This window comes from Benincasa hispida, chromosome 9 (assembly GCF_009727055.1).
Source record: "Benincasa hispida cultivar B227 chromosome 9, ASM972705v1, whole genome shotgun sequence".
Taxonomy (NCBI): Eukaryota; Viridiplantae; Streptophyta; class Magnoliopsida; order Cucurbitales; family Cucurbitaceae; genus Benincasa; species Benincasa hispida.
Window position 1 is genome coordinate 26,109,134 of NC_052357.1, and position 13,065 is coordinate 26,122,198.

Here is a 13,065-nt window from a genome sequence, read left to right on the forward strand (position 1 = left end):
GGAACCGATTGAATTTTTGCTAAAAAATTCGGATGAATAAAGTGTTCTTCAATGGGTTAGTTCAGTGAGTTTTCTCCATATTCCCTTTGATTCCAACTTATTTTGAGTCCCACAACTCAATCTAGAGCACGAAGAGGATAGTAGGGAAGATATTGTGGTGGTCTACACAAGGATTTGGAGGATTAAGCAGCTGAAAATAGAGATTTTGATGGTTCGGCTAAAGTATGTTCATGAAACCCATTATACTCTGTTTTTAGCATTTTTTTCAACCAAAATTAATGAATTAGAGTGCTTATGGATCTTGCTTCTTTCCACTGCATGTTGGTGTTGATCCAACAAATATTAATTATAAAAAAACTTAGAGAGCAAAAGAACACATAGCAAGTTCATTAAAAGGTGATGCAACTAAAACATATAGCTTGATTCCAAGGTTCTTTGAGAAGTTGAAGGAAATGAATCCAGGCAGGACTGATGAAGTATTTTTCTTAAAAAATTTCTATCATTGTCTATCGTACATAGATAGTGATCTATTTCTAAATCAGTGATAGTTGTCTATCATTGTCCATCTCTGATAAACTATGATAGGTATCTATCATTGTCTATCTATTAATGTTGTTATGTACTTTTGCAGGTATGTACATTGCTTTAAAAATAGATGAAAATGGACATTTCAAATTTGTTTCATGGCTATTGGTGAATCCATTAAGGGGTGGACATATTGTAGACCTAGCATATGTTGAGATTGGTGTCTAAATCTCTTGGTAGTCTCGTAGTTTGTAAACATTCTGTAAACATATTGTTATTAATAAATAAGTATTATTTTATAAGAATTTACTCAATCCAATAAACTAAGATCTGTGATTATTCTATGTAACTTAAGCATGTATGTAAAGACATACAAGTGGATCATGTCTTAAGTAATAACTTAAATATTTTGTAGTAGATGGATAAAAGAGGGATACCTATTCTGGTGACACTACGGATACGACCCACTTTATAGATGTTACAAATGTTGTGAAGTGCTACAAATGGTCTGATCTTGACCATTCATGTGGAGACATACGAGCGGGGGTATCTTATATAAAGAGTTTGTATAAGACCATACTACGAAATGATTAATCTTTTTATATAACACCGTTGATAATTGAGACTTACATTTCACTAGGATGACCATAGGTGACATGACCTTAATCTTGAGTGAGTTGGAAACTCCTGCCTATGAGGGTGATTCTTTGATTTGTATGGGTGAGAGTGGCTAGATTGCCAACTCAACAAGCCTACCATGTTGAGGATTCGTCTGATTGGGGAGCTGGGAACTCAGCTACATAAGACGAAATTCACTTCTTCCCCAAAGCAGGGGTAAGTAGATAAATTGCTCCCTTAAGGGCTGATTTCGAGTCTTGAACATAGTGGCCACACCCTCTCTTGGGAAGAGAGGACTCAGTTATAGTAAGACTATGACTTATTGTTCATTAAAAGAATCAGTGGTACTTAAGGAGTTAGATGTAACTATAGGGGTAAAACGGTAAATTGGCTCAACTGTATTTACGAGTGATTTATGAAGGGTCATCACACTATTGATTGGTTATATGGACATAGGAATATATTTGTAGTGCGAAAAGTGCAACTGTCTATCTTTAGTAGAGTCCCAACAGTTAACAGATGGTGGATCTCGTACCATTGAGCTTAAGCTACAGGTTCATAAGGTCCCCTTGGTAACTCAATGAGTTCAAGTTGAGAATAAGATTTTGGGTTAGTTTGAAGTGTTCAAATTAACAAGAGAGAATTTAATTATATGTGATATAATTGACATTATGTATTTGATACATTATCATTGGAGGAATTAATATAAATATGATTTATATTAAATACCATAAAATAGAAAAAGAACTATGGTTTATGTGTTTCGTATGATGAAATATTAAAACTATAAGTTATGAATATAATATGATAAGTTGATTATTATATTTATTTATAATATATTAATTATGTGATAATTAATTATTCTTTTTCTCAATAACCGACTTAAGTGGGAGGTTATTGGCAGTTTATGGTAACTGTGAGATAAAAAGGAAAATGGTTTTCCAAATCAATAGATGATGATTCATTCGTATCGTCTCACAAAGAAAGACCATCGAGTAAAAAATGTTTTTACTAACCGATGGTATTAAAGAACTAAACGATCAAATATCGAGTTAACTATGTGATAGTTACTCGTTGCTACACGATCGAGTAGCAAGTCTATACGATAGGCTTCTTCTTCTACATGATCGAGTATCAAGTCTATATGATAGACTTCCTTCCTCTGTTGTATACTCGATCATTCACTTCTTCCATTCCTCTATCCAAAGTCATACAAAGCCCACAACTTCTGGATTCTCACACCAAAAATACCAAGGTAGTCTTAATGGTGGTGTTCGATTCTATTCGAGGGTCGAGGATCGAGTTGTACTCGATTATGATCGAGGTTCATGCAGTTGCTCGTTGAGATCGAGTTCTGATCGTTGCATTCGAGTTCGTGTTGTTAGACGCATTGAAGTTTGATCGAGGGAAATACATGAAGAAGGAGTTCTTCAAAGGTATTATACTCGATCCCTTGTATTTCATTAAGAAGCATGCTGTAATTTACTCGTTAGACATAATCTATTCTTCTTGACGTAAATGTTTGTATTCTTTCTCAATGGACTTTGAAACGATCTACTTCCGCTCACTGGTTCTTTATTTAGAGTTCCTCCACCATATCTGTTGATGACACATTTTTTAAGTGTAAGTTTGTTGGCACTCTATTAATAGTCTCAACAGTAGATGGTAAAAACTAAATCTTCTCCCTTGCATATGCTATTGTAGATTAAAAAAAAATGACGCATCATGGAAATAGTTTTTTGGAAACATAGGAAATAGTTTTGGTGATCGAGAAAATTTAGTTTTTGTTTTTTTATAGGCATTTGAACATTCCCAAAGGAATTTTAAGTGTTTCTAGAAATGTTCCGTATTGTATTCGCATGCAACATCTTTTAAGAAATTTGAAGCTTTCATGTAAGGAATCTTTGATTGACAAGTTTTCCTTAGTTGTGCTAAATCTTACACTTTCAAGTTTTCCTTAGTTGTGCTAAATCTTACACTTTCAAGACTTTGAGTACTGTATGAGATCGATGGAGTCAATTTATCCAAATATTTGAGGTTATCTTAGTAACATTGGTTTTGAGAGGTGGGCTCATGCATATTCACGAAGAAGGTATGGAATGATGACAACAAATAGTGCAAAAAACGTATATTCAGTTTTAAAGGATGCCAGAGATTTACCTGTTGCAAGCTTGCTTGATTCGGTTAAAGATATATTGCAAAAGTGGTTTCATGATCGAAGTAAAGTTGTTTCTTTAATGAAAATTGTTTGACTACTTGGGTCGAGAATACATTACGTCAAGAACATGAAAAATCAAGAAGTTTCTTGGTAAGAGTTATTTACTTACTTATTTATTTATATATTTATATTTGGATATAAATAATGAATGATAGACTCAAATATACTTCTATCATGGTCTATCAGAAATAAACACATATCTCTATCTCTGATAGACACATATAGACTACTATCATGGTCTATCAGAATGATAGAGTCTATTCGTCTCTATCTTTGATAGATATAGATAACTGCTATCATGGCCTACCGAAGATAGTCACTGATAGACTTCTATCAGCAACCTTCTCTGATAGACACCCGTTTTTCTTATATACTTTTTATACTTATTGGATTTCTCGTTTTCATCTATTAGGTTGATTAATATTTGGATATAAAAAAAGATGATAGATACAAATATTTTATCATGGTCTATCAAGCATAAAGCACTAATTGATTATCTCTGGTAGACACAAATAGATTACTATCATGATTTATCAAACTAATAGAGTCTATTAATGTCTATCTCCAATAGACACAAATAAGCTATTATCATGGTCTATCAGAGATAGTCATTGATAGACTTCTATCAGTAACCATCTCTGATAGAAACTCATTTTTCTTATAGACTTTTTGATGTTGGTTGTATTTCTCATTTTTATCTATTAGGTTGATCCCATTATCAATGTTGAATACAAGATAATGGATGGAGATAAACAATTCCTAGTGAAGATAGACATGGGATCTTACAGTTGTCGAGTATGGGTTTTTGAGGAAATTCCATGTGCATATGCATTTGTTGTTCCTGGGATGCTTAATTTGGATAGTTATTCTTACATATCTAAGTATTATTATTTAAGAATATGGTCAACAACATATAAAGGTTTTGTTTGACCTGTTGGAGTTCATTTAGATTTGAGGATTGGAGATGATGCCAAGAAAGCATTACCTCTTATTATTTAACGTCAAGCTGGAAGACCTAAAAAACAAAGGATTCTATCTGTTGGTGAATTTAAAAATTCATGAAAATGTAATCGTTGTAATCGCAAAGATCACAATAGTAGGACTTGCAAACTTGAATCATTTAATCAATGATGTAATCATTATGTTTGCATTTTTTTTACATGTAATTGGCAAATGGATTGATAATGAAATTATGAAAGTTATTTTTTGATTTATTTTGTTCTTGAGTTGTAAACAAATGGAATAGTATTTTCATTTTTCAATGTAACAAGAGGAAGCACAACAAACTAACTTTAGTGATAAACCCTAAGAGATGTATACCTGTGTCTATCTACTAATAGTTGTCTATAGGTGGTAAACATTGATAGATATTGATAGTTATCCATAACTGATAAATAGTGATAAAAGATTATTACTGTCTATCACTGACAAACAACTATCACTATTTATTAGTGATAGACAGTGATAGACAACTATCAATATCTATATACTGATAGTTTCGATCAACTATCAACTATCACTGTCAAAATTTTCCAACTTCAAGCAACTTACATTTGTTGAATGAAAACCTATAGTAGTTGAATTACTAATTTGAAGGGATGAAAGAATAACACACGAACATTGCATTGATGTTTATGTTGGGAATGTCCTAGAACTCGCAGTTTGTGTTAATAAAAGTTGTTGATTTTGCATTCTATTATAAAAATCTAATAAACATATCCATGTCTATAGTTTGAATACTTAAACTTTATGTGGTGACATAAACAGGATCAAGTTAATAGTATATAGCTTAAATGGTATAATAAGTATGTGGATAAAATTGGGTATATCATCCTGGTAACACTATTGGATGCGACCCACTCTGTAGTTGTTACAAGGTGTTGTAAGGTGCTACAAATGATGTGATCCACAGATCATTTATGTAGATACATGTGAGTGAGGGCATTCAATGCAATGAGTTTGCATATAGATTGGACCACGAAAATAGTCACTTTTCTTTATAATGACCGTTTACTATTAAAACTGACTATTTCATTATTAAGTAACCTAGGTTAGCTCAATCTTAATCCTAAGCTAGCCATGAACTCATGTTTGTTCGGGATTATCCTTTGATCTGCATGGGTGAGGGCAACAACACTGCTCAATAAGCCTTCCATTTTGGGGATAAGACCAGATGAATAGCTGGGGACTTATGTGAAACCCGAATTTCCATTTTTCCTACTTAAGCAGGTGGTTAAGGAAATTAACTAAGTGAAAGTTAAATCCTATGTTGAAATGAAGGAAATTTCTAAGTGTTGAATCGATTTTCCTTGAGTAGTTTTGAGTTAAGTTTTAATTGATGAAATTTGGCTAAGTGTAAGGTCAAAAGGACCCATGAATTAAGAGTTAGGAGACATTAATGCATAAGTTGAAAAGGCAACCATGCGTTTGTAAGGTTGGACGTATGATTGGCCAAAATATTGGCAAGAGGCATTGCCAAGAGTTGTCATGCATTGGAAGCCAAAGAGAAAAATGGCCAAGTGTTGGACAATGCGTTAGAGTGTGCCATGCGTTGGTCATAAAGTTTTGAGAGGTTACTTGGGCATGGGGAGAGAGATTGAAGTAAGGCCAAGAATAACGCATGCGGCAGCCACTGCTTTTGGAGGTTAGATCAACGCATGAGGTGCGACGGCTGCGATGGATGCGTGGCGGACACGATGTATGCATCTATGCGATGATAGAGCAGACGCGATGGATACATTAGACGTGAGAGTATGCGGCCGAAGGGAATGTTGTGATGACATGCGTGCGCTGCTATGCGTTGATGTCATGCGACCGTACTATATGATGATATTTTGTGGTGCTATGCGTTGATGTCATCACAGAGACTATGCGTCAATGACATACGACGTTGCTATGCATTGATGTCATGCGATAGTGTTATGCGTTTGTGTCTGCGACGGCTTGCTACGTGAGAGTGTTGTCTGAGGGCATGCGGTGATGCGCCTACGTATGCGGCCGATGTGGCACGTATGCAGCTGAAGGGAATGCGTTGGTAGTATGCGATGGAGGCATGCGGCCGAAGGAATGCGATGAAGGAATGCGGCCGAGGGAATGCGTTGGTAGTATGCGATGGCATGCATGATGGATACGTTGGATGCGGCGGCCTTGCTTAAGGTATAAGCCATGTGATGGAACGAGCTAAGGTGGGTGCCATAGTGATTTGCCCTTGCGTTGTTAAGGCTTGCGGTAACAAGGTAAATGAGGTGGGTTGCGATGGTGTTGAGTTGAGAACCAAGTTGACCTAAGGGTTGCTATGCATTGGTGATATGCTATATGTTGGTGATCCGAGGCTAGTAGTATGCATTGAAAGGGGTGTTGGTCATCATCCTAGTTGAACGCATATTGAGTTGGATGGACGCATATGAAGGATGAATGCATATGAAGGACGTCATCCAGACACGTGGCTTGCTTGGAGGGAGTCTTAGGCCTTAAGGAAATGAGGTGGATAAACGAGTAGACATACAAAGTTAAGCCTTAAGCGTTGGCTATGGAGGAGGAAGACACTTAAGATTGCATTGGTGCAAGGGTTGCGTTGATGGTGTGAGGTGAAGACACCTCAAGCAGGAGGTGGAGAAGGTTAGAAGTTGGCAGATGCTAAGGAAAACACTTGGACATGCAACCAAGTAGGAGGTGTCAACCTTAGAACAATCTTGGACGCCTATAAGTAGGGCCAAGGACTTTAGATGAGAACTCAAATTCTCTTCAAAGGACATAAGGAAGAGTGTATTGGGAGGAGACTATACGTTGGTATCAAGACCATGCGTTGGTCAAGAGGTTCCAAGTGGGGAGATGCTGTCGAACAGAAAGGATAAGAAGTAGTATCAACTTGGGATAAGGAGTTCTCCTAGAATACTCATGCGTTTGGAGTGATTCTAAAGCCAATTGAAAGTTAGAAGATCCTAGTTTTCAAGGTAGGGCTTCCGGAGAAGAAGCTCTAAGGAATCGGGCTGAAAAGTGAGGAAAAGACAAAGAGGTCGAGCTGCCGGGTAAGCTGGACCAGTCTTAATGTTTTGATGTTTTCGGCCAAATCACGAGAAGTTATGAGCTAAGATTTTGAGATAAGCTTCCTGAGACAGAGCATATTTGTAGAAGGAAGTAACTCAAGAAAAATCCTAGAACTATGAGTAGTCTGAGCTTTAAGATTGAATCTGGAATTTAGGGTTCAAGAGAAGCCCGAGAAGATCATGGAACTTCTAGAGAGAAAGGTTCCTAAATGACCAAGGTGAGTGGTACTTTCCTTTAAGTCTTACAGCATATATTATAGAGTAAATTATATATGCTTATGTTATGAATGAGTATATAGCATGAGAATGAGATTATGTGATCGGGATGATTAGGGGGTCAATAGACCTAGTGCCTAAGCCCATAAGCAAAACCTCACGTGATGGTCAGGGGACCGAGAGGTCTAGTTCCTGAGCTTGTGGGAGCATCCTCGTATGGGATGGTCAGAGGGCCGATGGGCCTAGCTTTTGAGCCCATGAGCGGGGAGCTATGTGCACATAGTTGACAAAGGAAACGTAAAGAGTAAACGTTGTATTTAGTAACAGTTATCTAGCTACCGTGTGTATAGGTAGACAACATACTCATTCTAGTTACTTATCAATTTAACTCTCTACCGTGCGCGTAAATGGAGTTGAAAACAGACTCATTCAAGGCTAAGGTTTGAAAGTAATTCGTATTTATGATATGCTTGCTATTTATGAGTTGAAATAGACTCTAGAAGTTGCTTACCACTCACTGAGTTTTGTGAAGCTCATTCTGTTATTTCATGTTTTTCTTCCCAGGTAGTGATTGTTGAGGAGTTCCAGGGTGCTGCTAAGGTCAAAGTCTGCCACAAGCCACAATTACACTTCCGAAGGGTTTTATAGTTGTTCTTGTAAACTTGTAGCTAAGTCTTGGAGTTGGATAAACGTTATATTGTTATATATAAAATGGGCCTACTTAATCAGTTGTTGTTTGCCTCCTTGACTTAATCAGTTGATTGTTGAATTTGTACATTGGTATCAGGGTTATTTTCGCAAGAGTTTTTAGGCAGTAAGTGTCAACAAAAGGGTTGAAAACTGCTGCAGTCACATCTTTTCCTACGCTCAGAGGGTAGTTGGGGCGGGGTGTGACAACATAGCTCTGCAAGATGGAATTCACTTTTACCCGATTTAGGGTTAGCAGATAGGGGTTCTCTTAAGTACTGATTACAGGTCTTGAACAATCAAGGCTCCGCCTTTTCAGGATAAAGAAAGGACTTGATTCATAGGTATTATGAATAAGAATTGTTTATTAGAGAGTCAGTGGGAACTTAAGGAATAAGATGTATTCACAGGGGTAAAACAATGATCTTGAGCCAGCTGTGATTACGAATAACCTATGAAGGATTGACTTATTGATTATGGTTATATCAAGTGGATATAATATATCTACAATGAGGGGAGTTCAACTATGGGCTATAGTGGAGTGACCCATTAGTTAACGAATGAGGGTTAATTTAGTATAATGAGTTTAGCCGATTAATTTCGGATCGTTGGAGCCCATGATATGTAGGTCCACGACGTCCCCCTACTAGCTCGTAAATGGATAAGCTTTAGAGTAGCATGATAAGATAATTTGAAACGTTCAAATTAGAATTAAACGAAATAGGAGAATTTATATTTAAATATGATTTAAATATATGAAGGTGGATTTGTGTAAAAATTAATTTAATATTTGATATTACATTAATTAGAATTATTTAAATAATTATTTATTAATTTTATCATAAAATTAATTTCAATTTCAATATTTTCATTTTTTAAAATCAAATTGATTTTAAATCATATGATGAAAATAGAAAAATTGGAAAATTGTACAAAATGGAAAAAATGGGTTTTTCCATTACTATCTTCAACTAGCTCACTAAAAAACCATTAACTTTTTCCTTAATTATTCTAAGCTTGAGCTGCATCTCATCCAGTCATCTTTTTTGCATGTTCACCTGCAATAAATAAAAAAGATTGGAGTGGAATTGAGGCATGCATTCAAAGGATTTTTACTGAAAAAATTCGTGCTGAAGAAAGAGTTTTTCAAACAAATTGATGCAGTGAACTTCTCCCAAGTTTTCCATTCGTTCAAGCAGTTCTTGAGGTGGTTCACGGAAAGTTTTGGAGAAGACAACTATTGAGGATCAAGGTTTTGAAGAGTTCTACAAAGGTATGACTTCAAACCCTTTTATATTAGATGAGCATGCTTTAGTTTCTGCCAAAATTAATGAATTAGACTGCTTATTGATCCTTGTTATTTTCGCTGCATGCTAATATACTCTTACAGCTTAAGTTTATAATATATTAAAATGTCAATGAATATCAATTTTCTATCAGCAAATATGTACAAGCAATAGGGTAGGTGAACTTTTATCACTATGATAGATGCTGATAGATGTTTATATGTGTCTATTAGTAGGTAGATGCAGATAGATAAATATTCAATTCTATCAGTATGTATATAGACGACAATGTACATCCCTTTGATGTTCACATTTTTAACGAATTAAAATTTTTAGATCCATTTGATTATCCAATTTTATAACTCAGTTGCTAATTGATGACGGGCAGAAATGCACGTCATCTTAGGCCTTTTATTTAGAATTATGAGGGCTATTAAGCAGAATATGCGGCAATTATGTTAGGAATTCATGAGAAAATGAGTTGCATCGTTCAGTATTAAGAAATCTCGGCTAACCCACTACTATGCGTTATTATTCATTCAATTGTCTATCTTTGTATTTAACGCAAGAAGTGGACACGGAAGCCGGGCTATCGCATAAACGACCGCATGCGGAGAAATTCTCCATCGCAAATGCGAACGCATACGTTCAACGTATGGGTATTGCAGTAATCAATCGCATGTGTCCATTGTATAGGAGTTGTGATCGTCAAGTGATTGCGGTCATCGTGTAAAAGTTGCGGTAATCAAGCGAATGCGGTCATTGCAAGATTGCGGCTATACGATGATAACCATAATAGAGGGATGAACGCAAGGTTGGTGGAATGGAGCATCAACGCATATCTCAGGAAAATCAAAAGATGATGTTGACATTTCACCTACCACGCCGTTAGCAGTAGAGATTCAGAAAAGTACCAACGCGCCGCGAATGTCAGAATCAGAGTAGGTTCAATAATGTTGTCGGTGATCAACCTCTATAAATAGAAGCCTATGAGCAGAATTTCATTTTATCTAAGTTTCTACCTTCGGATGGATCCTTGTGATCCAGACGAACACGTTAGAAGAAAGTTTGAGAGTTCTTCATCTTCTTCATCCATTCCGAGTGACGACCGGAGCCTTCGCCAGAGTTAGATCTTGAGAGAGTCAGCTCCACCGCCCTTCCATGGCACCACCGGTAGCCTTGACACACATCTGTTGGAAGCAAGACATTGCTTTCAGCTAGCCTTATCCATTTCTCTTCTTTTCTTACATTGTATTGTATTACATTTTGGTTAAGAAATTAATACATTTTGTGATCAATGTATTTCTATATTTCCTTCGACTCCATCTCCATCATTTTTACTTAGCATCTTTACTTTCATCATATCACTTAGTGAGATTGCTAGAGTATCGCATACTTACTCATGCGACATAGGAATATGAAGCATGTAGCAAACCACCGGGAGGTGTGCGTTGCGTGAGTATTGTGAGAAAACCTTATTTGCTTAGTGTGAAGCTGTAGCAATGCCTGTCTATAGGCAGGCGCAACGCTTGTCTATGAGTAGAGTCAACAACAACTAACTGCCCGGGAGGGTAAGTGGCTGGTCACATTAAGCAATGTAAGCAAGTATTCACTAGAGATAGGAATAATCTTACGTTAGCTAAGTTTATGCAGTTACCTTGTCTTATGAGCGCATCATTCATCATTTAGGCATACTTAAGAGGTAGTCTAAAAAAAAAATCTAAAACTCAAGAGAGCGGATTGGAACACATAAGCAAGAATGGGAAACTTAGAAATAAGCTCTGTTTGCTATTACACAGCATATGCACCCTACGGAGAGGATATTGCATGTGTCAAAGAAGTAGGATACGGTGGTATGCGGTCATCTTGTTTATGTGTGAGAGCACATGAGCAGGAATAGAGACTTAGGAATAAGGCCTCTCGACACTTCGCATATACATCACATGCGTCCTAGAGTTAGGCGCAAGTGAGTGTAGCATGATTGCATAGCTTGCGTTGGCTAAGGTTACCCTTGCGGTCAAACTTAAGGTTGGATGAAGACATCCTCACATTTTATCTATTTTTCCATGCATTTACTACACGTCAACAGTTGTCGTGTCTCTACCTCTCATTCATACTTCCAATGCTTTGTCTGTTAGTTAGGAGTAGGAGTATTTTGTAGCTTAAAACCCTTCCAACATTCTTTTATTCATCCGCCGCAAACACATTACCGTATACGTCTAGCTACAAGTCCCTGAGTTCGACCTCGGATCACCCGAGAAACTTGCGTTCGCATTATCTTGGCGTGAGCGAAAGAAAACTTGTGACAGGAATGCATGATCATCGCATACATTCGTAAACGCATAGTTTCATTCCAATGCATGACCACCAATGCATGAGAAATAACGCATAGCCTAAGACATGCATCACATATTGTGTTCACTAATTTATGTCATCACTAATGTGATACAAATCCTAAACCCTAGAGCAAAAGTGTGAATTTAGAGAAATGAGTATACAAAGTGAAAATCAATGAACCAATGATAAAGAAAGCCAAACCAAGTCAAACTAGATTGAAAGGATAAGCATATATTAAACTTCTATCACTGTGATAGATACTGATAGATGCTTATCCGTGTCTAACTATTGATAGATAGTGATAGACTGCTATTACTGTTACTCAAGTTATAGACAAAGATAGACAACTATTAGTGTCTATCATTATGTATTGATGATCAAGTTTTCATGTATAACCGAAGTTGTTTAATTATCTAACAAGTATCTATCAAGAACAACACAATGAACAAAAACATGTATTAAAATGTGTAACAAAAGTTGTTAATTATCTAAGAAGTATCTATCAGCAACAATATAGTCAACAAACATGTTCACAAAGCAAAAGTACTTAATTGTCAACAAGTACACAAAAACTTTAAAAAACATATGTTCTAGAATTAAGATCGTGATTGAGATTAAGATTTTAGTTGAGAAATCAGCAAGTCGAAGCTTGGAGTAGTTTCCTGAAGGAAATCGGACATGAGGATTTCCATGAGCAGCAGAATGATCATTCCAAATTCCATTCGAAATTGAACAAACACAATTATAGTCAAGAAACAAAAACTTACAGGTCATGCATAATATGAAATTATAGCATGCTTAACAATGAGATAAAGGGAAAAATTATACATACATTTGAAGACTCATGCTTCAAACCCCCTTGATCATGAACATTCGATTAGTCTCCAAGACAGCAACAAGCGAACACTCGAACACATCGATCGCAACACAACACGTTCAATCAGCAAACACGAACTCAATGATCTCCAAGATCACAAACCCAATGAACAGCCTCTAAAACCTCAAACTCAGTCGAGTTGAGTGAGGACACCACCACAATGGCTACCTTGGTATTCTTGGTGTGAGAATCCAGAAGTGTAGGCTATGTATAGACTTGGTTAAAGGAAGAGACCGGAAGAGTAACAATCGTGTA